Below are 13,239 nucleotides of genomic sequence, written 5' to 3' on the forward strand. Positions count from 1 at the left end.
CCGGGATCTGCATCGACCCTCTGTCAAGATCGACGACGTGCCCGAGCCTGAGGCACCCTCGGCTCAAGCCGAGGCGCCCTCAGCTCGGCCCGAGGTACCCTCGGCCCCCGAGGGCGAGGCACTGGGCGTCGAGGAAGAGCAGAGCGGGGCCACGCCTAATCGAGATTGGCAGGCCCCGTACCTGCAATATCTCCGTCGAGGAGAGCTACCCCCCGACCAAGTCGAGGCTCGGCGGGTAGCGCGACGCGCCAAGTCGTTCGTCTTGCTGGGCGATGAAGAGGAGCTCTACCATCGCAGCCCCTCGGGCATCCTCCAGCGATGCATCTCCATCGCCGAAGGTCGGGAACTGCTGCAAGAAATACACTCGGGGGCTTGCGGCCACCACGCGGCGCCCCGAGCCCTTGTCGGGAATGCTTTCCGGCAAGGCTTCTACTGGCCAACGGCGGTGGCTGACGCCACTAGAATTGTCCGCACCTGCGAAGGGTGCCAATTCTATGCGAAGCAGACCCACCTGCCCGCTCAGGCTCTGCAGACGATACCCATCACCTGGCCCTTTGCCGTATGGGGTCTGGACCTCGTCGGCCCCTTGCAGAAGGCGCCCGGGGGCTACACGCACCTGCTGGTCGCCATCGACAAATTCTCCAAGTGGATCGAGGTCCGACCTCTGAACAGCATCAGGTCCGAGCAGGCGGTGGCGTTCTTCACCAACATCATCCATCGCTTCGGGGTCCCGAACTCCATCATCACCGACAACGGCACCCAGTTCACCAGCAAAAAATTCTTGGATTTTTGCGAGGATCACCATATCCGGGTGGACTGGGCCGTCGTGGCTCATCCCATGTCGAATGGGCAAGTAGAGCGTGCCAACGGCATGATTCTACAAGGGCTCAAGCCTCGGATCTACAACGACCTCAACAAGTTCGGCAAGCGGTGGATGAAGGAACTCCCCTCGGTGGTCTGGAGCCTAAGGACGACGCCGAGTCGCGCCACGGGTTTCACGCCGTTTTTCCTGGTCTACGGGGCTGAAGCTATCTTGCCCACTGACCTGGAATACGGCTCCCCGAGGACGAGGGCCTACACCGATCAAAGCAACCAAGCTAGCCGAGAAGAATCGCTGGACCAGCTGGAGGAGGCTCGGGACAGGGCCTTACTACACTCGGCGCGCTACCAGCAGTCCCTGCGACGCTACCACGCCCGAGGGGTCCGGTCCCGAGACCTCCAGGTGGGCGATCTAGTGCTTCGGCTGCGGCAAGACGCCCGAGGGAGGCACAAGCTCACGCCCCCCTGGGAAGGGCCATTCGTCATCGCCAAAGTTCTGAAGCCCGGAACATACAAGCTGGCCAACAATCAAGGCGAGATCTACGGCAACGCCTGGAACATCAAATAGCTACGTCGCTTCTACCCTTAAGATGTTTCCAAGTTGTTCATATACCTCGCACCTACGCAAAGTTTAGTCGTCAAGGAAGGGTCGGCCTAGCCCTGGCAAAGCCCGACCCTCCCTCGGGGGCTAAAAGGGGAGAGACCCCCTCTGCGTCAAATTTTTCCTCGAAAAAGGATCTCTCTCTTTCTAGCAGGATTACTTTCGTGCTTCTTGACTACTTCGGAAAGCGGATCCTGGAAACGACGGAGTACACGTAAGCAGCCAAGGCTGACCGAGCCGAGGGACTCCTACGCCTCCGGGATACGGATACCTCACTCATCACCTTCTGCGATAAGTAACTCGCGCTCGGATAAAGCGACTCCGTGGACCGAACAAGTCTTCACATTCGGAAGCTCTCCTGCCGAAGCAGTCCTTCAAGCTTTCTCGACTAAGTCGGGAACAGGGCCTCATGAACGGGTGAAAGTACGCGTAAGCGGCAAGGCCAACCGAGCCGAGGGATTCCCACGCCTCTGGGATACGGATACCTCACTCGTCCCTTCCGCGAGAAGCAACTCTCGCTCACACAAACATCCCTGTTACCGACAGAGTCCAGATGCTCGAAACAAGAGGAAAAAAGACGCAGCTTCGCAAGCACGACGAGGGTGTGTTTTCTGGCCTCGGCGGCCGCAGAAGGCATACGCTACAAGACGATCTGATCCTGCAGGCTCGGGTCTTAACGCTGAAGGGAGGCGACGGCACCCTCGGCATCGACGGCGTCTTCAGCTATGTCCGACCCAGCCTCGGACGGCGGCGCGGTCCAGGGACCCCTCCGGGAATCCGACCCGAGCAGGCGGCTCGGCCGGTTACCCCTGGGGACTCGGCCAACCGGCTTCCAAGGGCGCCAGCCCGACCCGAGGCCTCGGCGGATCGACTTTGGCGTCGGCTCCGCTGACGGACAACACGACTAGGCTTCGGCCAACCAGGTTCCCATTCTCGAGCCAACTCCGCCTCTGTTCATACTGATATCGCTACCCCTGGCCTCGGCTCATCGAAGGGCAGCCGAGGGGTCTCTTTGACTAAGCTAGAGGAGCCCCAGACAACAAGGCCGAACGGGCCGAGGGATTCCTACGCCTCCGGGATACGGATACCTCACTCGTCACCTTGACACGGGGCGACTCATGCTTGGTAAAGCGGTTCAGATAACCAACAGGCGAGACTTAGTGCTCGAGAATGAGGAAAAAACACGGCTCCATGCTGAAATTACATATATGTTCAGGCCTCGACAGCCACAATGAACAAACACACTGGCATTCGAAGTGCCATTACGAACGGAACTCCGGTTCCCCCTCCGCAGGTACGAACGACCCCACTCCATGGGGAAGGCCTGCGGAGCAACAGAAGACTGACGAGCGGCTTGCCGCCGCTCGTTCTAACCACGACGACAACCACCCCCGCCCTGGGCGGCGAAGCGGCTTAGGCAGCAGCTTTGGGGCAGGTGTCACGACAGGAGGGCTCTCCCCCGCTGAGGACGAGAACCAGCCATTCAGGCAGGGAGACGGAGACCCAGGACCACTGGCGCCCTACCTATCCCGGCATGGCTGGAGGAAGTCCCCGTGGGACTCGAGGACGCCATTCCCCCCCCAGGCGCGGGGGGAAGAAAAAGGCAGCCGACCCACGCGGGGGCGGCCCCTCGACTCGCCTCGTCTTCCATCTTGGCCTGGATGTCGAAAATCCTTGAGGCCGAGGGAGGAGTAGAGGCTGCGGCCTGGCCCGCTTTCCCCACCGTCGAACTGGAGGTCACCATTTTGGGTGACCGCCGGTGGAGGGGAGCAGCCGGGCTGCATGATGAAAATCCTTGAAGCCGAACGATGGCTGAGAGGTACCAACTCCCATGGGGTTGCGCTCCTCCAACGAGGAGGCGGAAAGGCGGCGGATATCCTCCATCCGGGGGCTTGGAAGATGGAAAGACACGACGCATAAGGGAGGAAGAAGACATGGTTGCCTTCCGAAAGGAGTCTCCCTCCTTTTAAAGGCAACTCTCCCTACGTGCGCCCCCAGACGCCGCGGGCTGAGTCTTCTCCAACACGCTCCAAGGCCCTCCCCTATGACTTGGGGGCTGGGTCCCGCAGGTCATGCAAACCAGCTCAGGGCAGAAGAAGCCAAACCGCCGCGTGTGGTGCGCACGACTGTCCAGCGGTTACAAGCGACCCCCCACTTTTGCCCAGACCAACGGGCGGAAGGGGCGGGCAGCCACGCAGACGGCATGCAACCACGCCAGGTGGACGCGCTTCTCCGACTTCTGACACGCTAGCTTGGAAGCCCAGGCCCACGCGTCAAGCAACCGGCGCGCCAGTTGCTGCATGCAAGCAACCGCACCGCCACTTGCGCCACCGTCGCGCCTCTTCGGTTGCGAAGCCTATGCCGCGACTCGAGGCGACCCAGCAGCGCTAGCCTGGCGCGTTGGTCAAAGCGACCGAAAGTGGGCCAGCGGTGATGGCGGTGGCAGGCGGGCGGGCGCAGCAGTCACGTCGTCAGCCAGGCTCACGTCTCATCCTGGGGCAGCAAGAGAGCCTCCTCCCACGGCGTGAAGACGGTGCGCCCGTGACCCGTTCCTCGAACGAATCGCGCACGCGCAACGGCCGCCTCGCCAACCACTCGCCCCGCCGCATTAACTCCGCGGCGGGACACGCGGCGCCTCTGGCGGGAGAAGCGCGCGACGCTTCACCTTCGTCGTAATAACCGCGTCAAAAAGAGGTACGCCACGTCGTTCGATTTCGTTTCCTTTTCCTTTTTCCTCTTTCTCTATCTCTTGCAACAGGGACCGGGAAAGGGGGATACCCCGAAAAGGATCCTTTTCCGCGAAGGAACTGGGCTCCGAGCCCCCCCTACTGATCAGGGGTTCGAAGACTGGCCCTCCGAAGGGTTCAACAGTCGCCTCAGATCGCGTGGGCCCGACACCCACTACTGGTCAGGGGTTCGAAGGCCAGCCCCCCGAAGGGCTCCATGGCCGCCTCAGGCTACTCGGGCTCCGCGCCCATTACTGATCAGGGGTTCGAAGGCTGGCCCCCGAAGGGTTCACAGTCGCCTCAGACACCGAGCGAGGGCTGACCAGGGGTACGCTCGATACATAACCGAGGCTCGGGCTGCGTTCCCGAGGTACCCTAGGACATTTCCGAGACCAGCGGGAACGATCTTGTAACGGAATCCCATCGGAGGGAGGCATCGAGCCCTCGGACCCCGTCGCCAGGGGACCGGGTCCGGCAAATCACCCGCAGGTACTTTTGGGCGTGCCTCTGGGCCCCTAGCCGACCCCCAACGAACGGGGCACGGACGCCCACTCGGATTACCCGCTTGCAGCTCACCGGAGACACCATGTTCGGTGCCCATCGAGGGTAACATGGCGCACTCCCCCCCTCCTCCTTGCGGAAAGGCGACGTAGGGGCGTATGTAAAAAGTCGAGTCTGTCCCTGATCGTCCTCTCGCCCTGTGCAGAGGCTCGGGGGCTGCTCTCGCAAAAACCGGCTCCGGCCAAACCGTTGACAGCGTCAACATACCAGCCCGAGAGCTTGGGCCCCGACCGTGCACCCGGGCTACGGCCAGTTCGCATGAGGGAACGACCAGACCAGCCGAAGCATTACGCAAGGTATTAAGACCTCGAAGGAGTGTAACCACTCCTCCGAGGCCTCGGGGGCTACACCCGGCGGGTGCGCTCGCGCGCACCCACCGGAACAAAATGCAACCGAGAAAGGCTGGTCCCCTTGCAAAAAAGTGCGACGAAAGCCTCCAAGCGAGTGCTAACACTCCCTTCGAGGCTCGGGGGCTACTGTCGGGGACCATAATTAGGGGTACCCTCAAGACGCCTAATTCTCAGCTGGTAACCCCCATCAGCATAAAGCTGCAAAGGCCTGATGGGTTCGATTAAGTCAGGGATCAGTCCACACGAGTGACTCGATCACGCTTCACCCGAGCCTAGCCTCGGCCAAGGGCAGCCGACCTCGAGAGACTTCCGTCTCGCCCGAGGCCCCCCTTTTTATGGCGGACACATCACCGGCTCGCCCGAGGCCTTGGCTTTGCTCAGAAGCAACCCTGACTAAATCGCCACACCGACTGACCGAGTTGGAGGAGCATTTAACGCAAAGAGTGAGTCAGACAGACAGTCAGGCCTTGCCAAAGGCGCCACGACGAACTCCGCTCCGCCCGACCCCAGGGCTCGGACTCGGGCTAAGACCCGGAAGACGGCGAACTCCGCTCCGCCCGACCCCAGGGCTCGGACTCGGGCTAAGACCCGGAAGACGGCGAACTCCGCTCCGCCCGACCCCAGGGCTCGGACTCGGGCTAAGACCCGGAAGACGCGAACTCCGCTCCGCCCGACCCCAGGGCTCGGACTCGGGCTAAGACCCGGAAGACGGCGAACTCCGCTCCGCCCGACCCCAGGGCTCGGACTCGGGCTAAGACCCGGAAGACGGCGAACTCCGCTCCGCCCGACCCCAGGGCTTGGACTCGGGCTAAGACCCGGAAGACGACGAAACTCCGCCTCGCCCGACCCCAGGGCTCGGACTCCGCCCTGGCCTCGGCCAAATGACCTCCGCCTCGCCCGACCCCATGGCTCGGACTCGGCCTCGGCAACAGAAGACAGACTCAACCTCGGCTTCGGAGGAGCCCCCACGTCACCCCGCCTAGGGCACAGACCCGCCACGTCAACAGGAAGCGTCATGATCGTCCTACCCCGAATCGACTCGGGTCACGGAGAACAAGACCGGCGTCCCATCCGGCCAGCTCCGCCGGATGGGCAATGATGGCGCTCCACAAGCTCTGTGACGACGGCGGCCCCCAGCTCTCTTACGGAAGCAGGGCGACGTCAGCAAGGACTCGACCGCTCCAACAGCTGTCCCTCCGCCAGGCTCCGTCGCACCTCCGACAGCCACGACATCACGCCAGCAAGGTGCCAAGACCTCTCCGGCTGCCACATTGGCATGTACCTAGGGCGCTAGCTCTCTCTCCGCTAGACACGTAGCACTCTGCTACACCCCCCATTGTACACCTGGATCCTCTCCTTACGACTATAAAAGGGAGGACCAGGGCCTTCTTAGAGGAGGTTGGCCGCGCGGGACCGAGGACGGGACAGGCGCTCTCTTGGGGCCGCTCGCTTCCCTCACCCGCGTGGACGCTTGTAACCCCCCTACTGCAAGCGCACCCGACCTGGGCGCGGGACGAACACGAAGGCCGCGGGACTTCCACCTCTCTCACGCTCGACTCCGGCCACCTCGCCTCTCCCCCCTTCGCGCTCGCCCACGCGCTCGACCCATCTGGGCTGGGGCACGCAGCACACTCACTCGTCGGCTTTGGGACCCCCCTGTCTCGAAACGCCGACACCTATATATATATATATATACTACTTATTAAGCTAGTAAGGGGTAGGCTTCTCCCCGCTCACCATCCCTGCACATCTCACGCCTAGCTAAAATTAAATTAAAAAAACACAAATGTCCCTAAGGGGATTTGAACCGGTGACTCCTCAAGCAAATGTGCTCGTAGGTACCACTACACCACAAATGTGTTTATGTCTACATCTATTATATTAAAAACATATACTACATCTCTCCCGAAGCCCACCTGTTATCCTTGCATAATGTGTAGTAGTAGATAAGTATCACCGAGATTATTAAATTATATTTTTGTATTGAGGAAGTAGTATTTAAAGAAGAGCCTTGCATGCAATTTCTTTTGTTTGAATAATGTTTTCAACTTAAATTCTTTTTTGCATGTGTGACATTTATTCTCCGTAATATTTTTCCATGGATCTGACTTATGAGTCATTTTCATAAACCAATGTCAAAGATGAATCCATGTTTCTTACTTGGAAAACCCGAACAAACACCACTAGCACGAGGCGCTCGCGTTGGCGTCGCTCATCGACGACGAGAAGAAGCTTGGTGACTGCCAGTTCGACCTCTGGAAGTAGTCCTACGTGGCCGCATGCGCCGCTGTGTATGGCAAGCTCCGGCGTAGCCGCCGCTTGGACGCGGTCCAAAACGGCTGCACCGCGCTGTCCATCGTCAAACAGGGGGACCTCATGGTCGTTGCCAATATCGACAACTCTCGGGTTGTTCTGGGCACCACAACCGACAACGGCGCCATCACGCCGTCCAGCTCATCATCCACCTGAAGCCCAACCTGCCACGTAAGTCGCTACTGATCGGCCATGAATTCTTGTGCGCTGGGATGACGACCATTGCTGCTGTTGTGTGAGTGTCCTCGAACAAGATGTATGTAGAGGAGTAGCACATCCGGTGGTGCAACGACCAGGTGTACTACCTCGCTGATGAGCCCGGGGTGCACTTCATTTGGCAGCCCAACCAAGAGTCATCGGTACTCACCATGTCGCGCGCGTTCGACGACTACTATATCAAGGATTATGGCGTCATCTCGGCGTCGGAGGTGACGCAGAGGAGGACCGACAACAATGACTACTCGTCATTGTCGGGGTAGCTTTTGTGTCGGCCTGCCTTTAATTCTCTTCGTAAACACACACTTGCCTTTTTGTTTAAGCAAGCGTGTATGGTGGTGTGTGCCTGATGACGAACGATGTACGACGGAACTTCTACCGGGAGATGTGGCACGTGCTCTCCAATGATGAGACTATGCAAATCGTGACATATATCGAAGTTTGCATGACACTGATGATTGTAATGTAGTAGTGAAACAACTAAATTAAAATAACAAAATTTATGTATGGCTAGGATCACAAATGGATTATGAAACATTTTTCTTATAATAATATAAGACACATTTTGTATATAAGTTATTATGGTATTATGTGTTCCCGTTGCAACGTACGGGTACTCACCTAGTATATATATATATATATATATATATATATATATATGTATATATATATATATATATATATATAAACTAATAAAGCATATTGGATAATAGCAACATGCAATTTCATTATATCATGCATTTATATGCATCAAAATTTTGTGTTTACAATCATAATATTCATCACACATTATACACATCAAAGTTTTCATCTCTAATCTAATAACTATCTCGACTAAGATTTAGTCTACTAATTTCTGTTAGCACTCTAAACTCTGGCCTTGCTAGGACACTAATAGCATCATGATATTTTCATTCGCATGGAATGACTTCTTTCAATATCAATGAGCATAGGTCCTCAGTTATATTGTACAAAACACTTTCAATCATGTGATCCACCTTTTTTAGTTCAAATTCCTAAAAATAAACTTTATAAACATCATATATTTACACTTGATAATACATTAGCAACTATATTTACATACATAACTATTACTGATAATACCTTATTAGAGTTCTTGATGTATCGTCTGTTCTCTCTCATGAACTCACACACATAGAATCCACAAAGGATCGATCTGGGTGGTTGCTTGTGGCACTACATAACAAAAAATGGTTATTTAGTTATAACATTGTCCTATGATGTACATGTATGATATGTATTCATAAATTTACATACTTACCATTTATAAAATAATTCAAGTGGCTTACATTTCTTTGATGTACCGTACATTCCACATTTAATCTTATTTAATCTTATAGAACCTATATGCCATATAATCTCAAATAGAATGAAAATATTATTCTTAAAATCTCATCGAAACAAGTATATGTGCATATAAGGCTTACTATTATAAGTTGGTCATGAATTATGCATAGCTTGAAGGGTCCTGATCTAAAGAGTCGAGCATCAGCACCTTTTCATCCCTGTGATGAAAAAAGTATATGTGGTTTCTGTACGAATTAAATTTGTGATGCATGTGTATTGAAATCATTAATTTTATGTATACAACTCACACTTACTTAATGTTGTATGGGGCCACTACGGCTTCCTTGTGTTTAAATTGAAGCATTCTGCGTGCTAAGTAGACGACATATCAGGCTTCAAAATCCTCCTTCATTTCCTCTTTATGCTTATGAGCTTCTTTAGGTGCCTTTCCCTGTAATTCTTCGTGGTCTCTGGAACCCTCATATTTTCATTGGGTTGAAATACCTAACCCTTTTATCAGCATTAGAATAAAATTCGGACTGTAACAGATCTCCTACGGATCATATTGCTTTCTGCAAGGCGCACGTGCATGTCACATATTGAAAAGCGGTTTTATGAAACGAACCACCAGCAATGCAAATGTGTTTCCTCTGGCGGTTCTTGAATTGGGCCCACCATTTTTCTGTCACTGGTGTGCGATAACTGAAATCGCATGTAAAACTTTGTGTGCACCGCGGGCATAGAGCCATTTTGTACTAGTGAAAATGAATCTAGAGGCGTCTTAGTTTTTTTTCTTGTAGTAAAACATGTCTCGTATTTGTTCACATCATGTGTCACTAGTACAGAGAAGTTCTATAGTGGCGGTTGTAAACCTATTTATAGTGACGTTTTTCGTAACCGCCAGTGTTAGGGGCCAGTAGAAATCATCATTTTTATAGGCGGGTAACTGAGGACCGCCAGTGAAAATCGATTTTCACTGGCGGTCGGCGTAATAAAACCGCCACTGCAAATCGTTTCCAGGAAACATAAAACATATTTTAAAAAAAGTCGCAAGTCGCGGCATTTTTCGCGCGCTACGCGGTTGTTAGTATTTGAACCGTCAACCTCACCCTCACGCGTACCCTCCCCTACCACTCCGTCTATGACATGTCTTGTGTCTAGTTTGTAGTTGTTTTCTCCACATATTACAACCATTTGAGTGTAAATTGCTTATTTGAGACCCTAAACGAATTCAAATAAAAAAGTTGTCAACTACAAAGATAAATAACTTTTGAAGTTCTACAACTTTTATTTTGACACTTTTTTCATCCGAGGTATTTTGCAAAATTTGAATTTTAAATTTGACATACTTAGATTCAATTTTTGAGAACCGAAATGAGTTCAAATAAAAAAGTTGTCAACTTCAAAGTTTCATAACTTTTAGAGATCTACAACTTTTATTTTGGTGGTTTTATCATACGAGGCCGTTTGAAAAACTCGAAAAATTAAGGATAAAAATGATTTCTAGTGGCGGTTCCTTAAGAAAACCGCCACTAGAAATCGTATTTCTACTGGCGGTTCCTTAAGAAAACCGCCACTACAAATCATGGATTTCTACTGGCGGTTTTCTTAAGGAACCGCCATTAGAAATACGATTTCTAGTGGCGGTTTTCTTAAGGAACCGCCACTAGAAATAGCACAGTCGGTGGATAACCGAATCCGTCTGTAAAAATATATCGTCCCCGCAGGCTTTGAGTCTTTTTCTACTAGTGTGTAATACATGATACGTGGAACTAGGACACTACCGAATCAATGCAAATCTTGAGGATGATAATTTATTTGTCCTTTTGAATCAAGCCATGACCAGTAGTGGCATATCCCAGTCAGTTTGTGGCCAAACACAATAAAGATATATTACTGCTGGTCCGTAGCTTAACCAGCCAATGACAGGATCAGTATGATCCCCAATTATTGTTTGGATCCTAAACTTCATACCTGACAATGAAGCCAGACCTGTGTTGGCTCCAACATATACCCAACAATAGTGATTTACCAGCATGAATTGTGTGTTATGCGGCAGTAGTGGACCTCTGCAGCTTTCTAATTAATTGTTTTTGTTAAGCCATATACTCCCTTCGTTTCTTTTTAGTTGTCGCTGGATAGTTTTGCACTATCCAGTGACAACTAAAACGAAACGGAGGGAGTAGATAACATAAAGGAATATGAAAAGTGCCAGCATTGGCAAGAAGCAAGTAAAGTAGCATTGAGATTCACTTTTACTAAGCATACATATTTCCGACGTCTTCGTATGTACTCTCATCTCTTCCTGAAGTTGAGTCAGGATGGTTGGTGAAACACCTCTATATCACATGAATTTGGCACATTTCCATCCCTTGTGATGAATGATGAAGCAGATTCAGCGGTTTCTGTACGAATCAAATTTGTGATACATGTGTATTGAAATTATTAATTTTATGCATACAAACTCACACTTACTTAATGTTGTACGGGGCTACTACGGCTTCCGTTTAAATTAATTGAAGCATTCTGCGTCCTAAGTAGACATCATGTCGAGCTTTAAAATCCACCTTTATTTCCTCTTTATGCTTATGAGCTTGTTTAGGTGCCTTTCCCCGCAATTCTTCGTGGTCTCTGAAACCATCATATTTTCATTGGGTTGAAATACCCAACCCTTTTATCAACATTAGAATAAGAATTCAGACCGTAACAGATCTCCTGCTGATCATATTGCATTCTGCAAGACACACGTGCATGTCAGATATTGAAAATTAATATAACTCACTAGTAATAACACATGCATTTGTAATTATGAGTGACACTTACAATACAAACATCGTTACGAGTTGTACTAGCAATTCCTTACGCCAACTGGCAGTGGAATTGGACGGTTTGCACTGGCGATTTTATGAAATGAACCACCAGTGCAAATATGTTTCCACTGGCGATTCTTGAATTGGGCCCACCATTTTTCTGTCACTGGTGCGTGATAACTTAAACCGCCTGTAAAACTTTGTGCGCAGAGCTATTTTGCACCAGTGAAAATTAATCTAGCTTAATCAACTATTACTCTTGCCAAAGCTAAATGAAGCGGGTAGTAATCGGACACAGCCACACAGGGTGTGTAGGAGACAACACGCCGGCCACAGTAGCACAGTTTACGTTCGTGGACTGGTGCAAGACATACAGATCAGGATCACTTTGATCCCAAGGAATACAACACCTTTTCCAGACTTATTGGTGCAATAGCGAATTCTGAAGCACTGGCACCTCTATCACCCTTTGAAGCAGGACTTCATATTAGTGTGGGCAGCCTCTTCAACGCAAGCTGCATATCCAAAAATTCCGGTGCCTTCCAATCCCATGATGCACTCAGTGCATCACCGCTAATCGTGTAGTCTAGCACATGCGGCATCCTCCCTCCCTCACGAGACCGTAGTCACCTGACTTCCCAAGGTTCTAATCCACACTTGGGTGGCTCTCTATGTCATGTGTCGGCAAAATGGATGTGCTCTTGGTCTCTATAAAGGTCATGATGGTTTATGTGTCATGAAATCGTACATACAGCTTGCATAAATGACCAATGGAAGGTGTACATGAGACTTTGATGCACATAGAATGCATATAAATTAACAAAGTTCACAAGAAAATCTGAAAAAAGTATACATATTTTTTCCATCCTACTCTAATTATATATAAAATTTTAAGTTCAAGTAAATTATATTTTAGCTATAATAAAAAGATAAAATTTCTGATAGAAAATCGGCTAAAATGTTCTCTTACACCAACTCACGTGCACTGCACATTTTTGCTGTCATTTTGCTCTAGCCAAACATTTATTTTGTGGTAATCTTGAAGACAGAAGGTCGAATTATTTGTAGATAACAGCTGTGTTAATTTTGGACATAACCGGCAGTATACAAGAACTTAGAAGCTATCTAGAAATTAAATGGGAATCTCGAATCCGTACACTGGACTACATTAATTAGCATATATGGGGATGCAGTGGGGGTAGATGAATCCGATGGTGGTAGGTGTGGAGCACCAAGTAATAATATGTGCTAAAGTTTAGTCTCGTGACTGGCCACCATGGATTGTGTGTTCTCCAACAACAGTACGGTGGACCTTTACGGTTTCCTATTAAACTATTTTAGTTAAGGCCCAGAGCTTGGTTCCTTTAGCTTAGAGACTAAAGTTTAGTCTTTACCCTGTTTGGTTATAGAGACTAAAAGTATTTTAAACGTATTAAATAAATCACTAGAGACTAAAAGTATTTAAAACGTATTAGATGAACCATAAGAGGACCAAAATACCCCTTAGCATTCTTCTATCATTAGTGCAACTGAAA

This window comes from Zea mays, chromosome 2 (assembly GCF_902167145.1).
Source record: "Zea mays cultivar B73 chromosome 2, Zm-B73-REFERENCE-NAM-5.0, whole genome shotgun sequence".
Classification (NCBI taxonomy): domain Eukaryota; kingdom Viridiplantae; phylum Streptophyta; class Magnoliopsida; order Poales; family Poaceae; genus Zea; species Zea mays.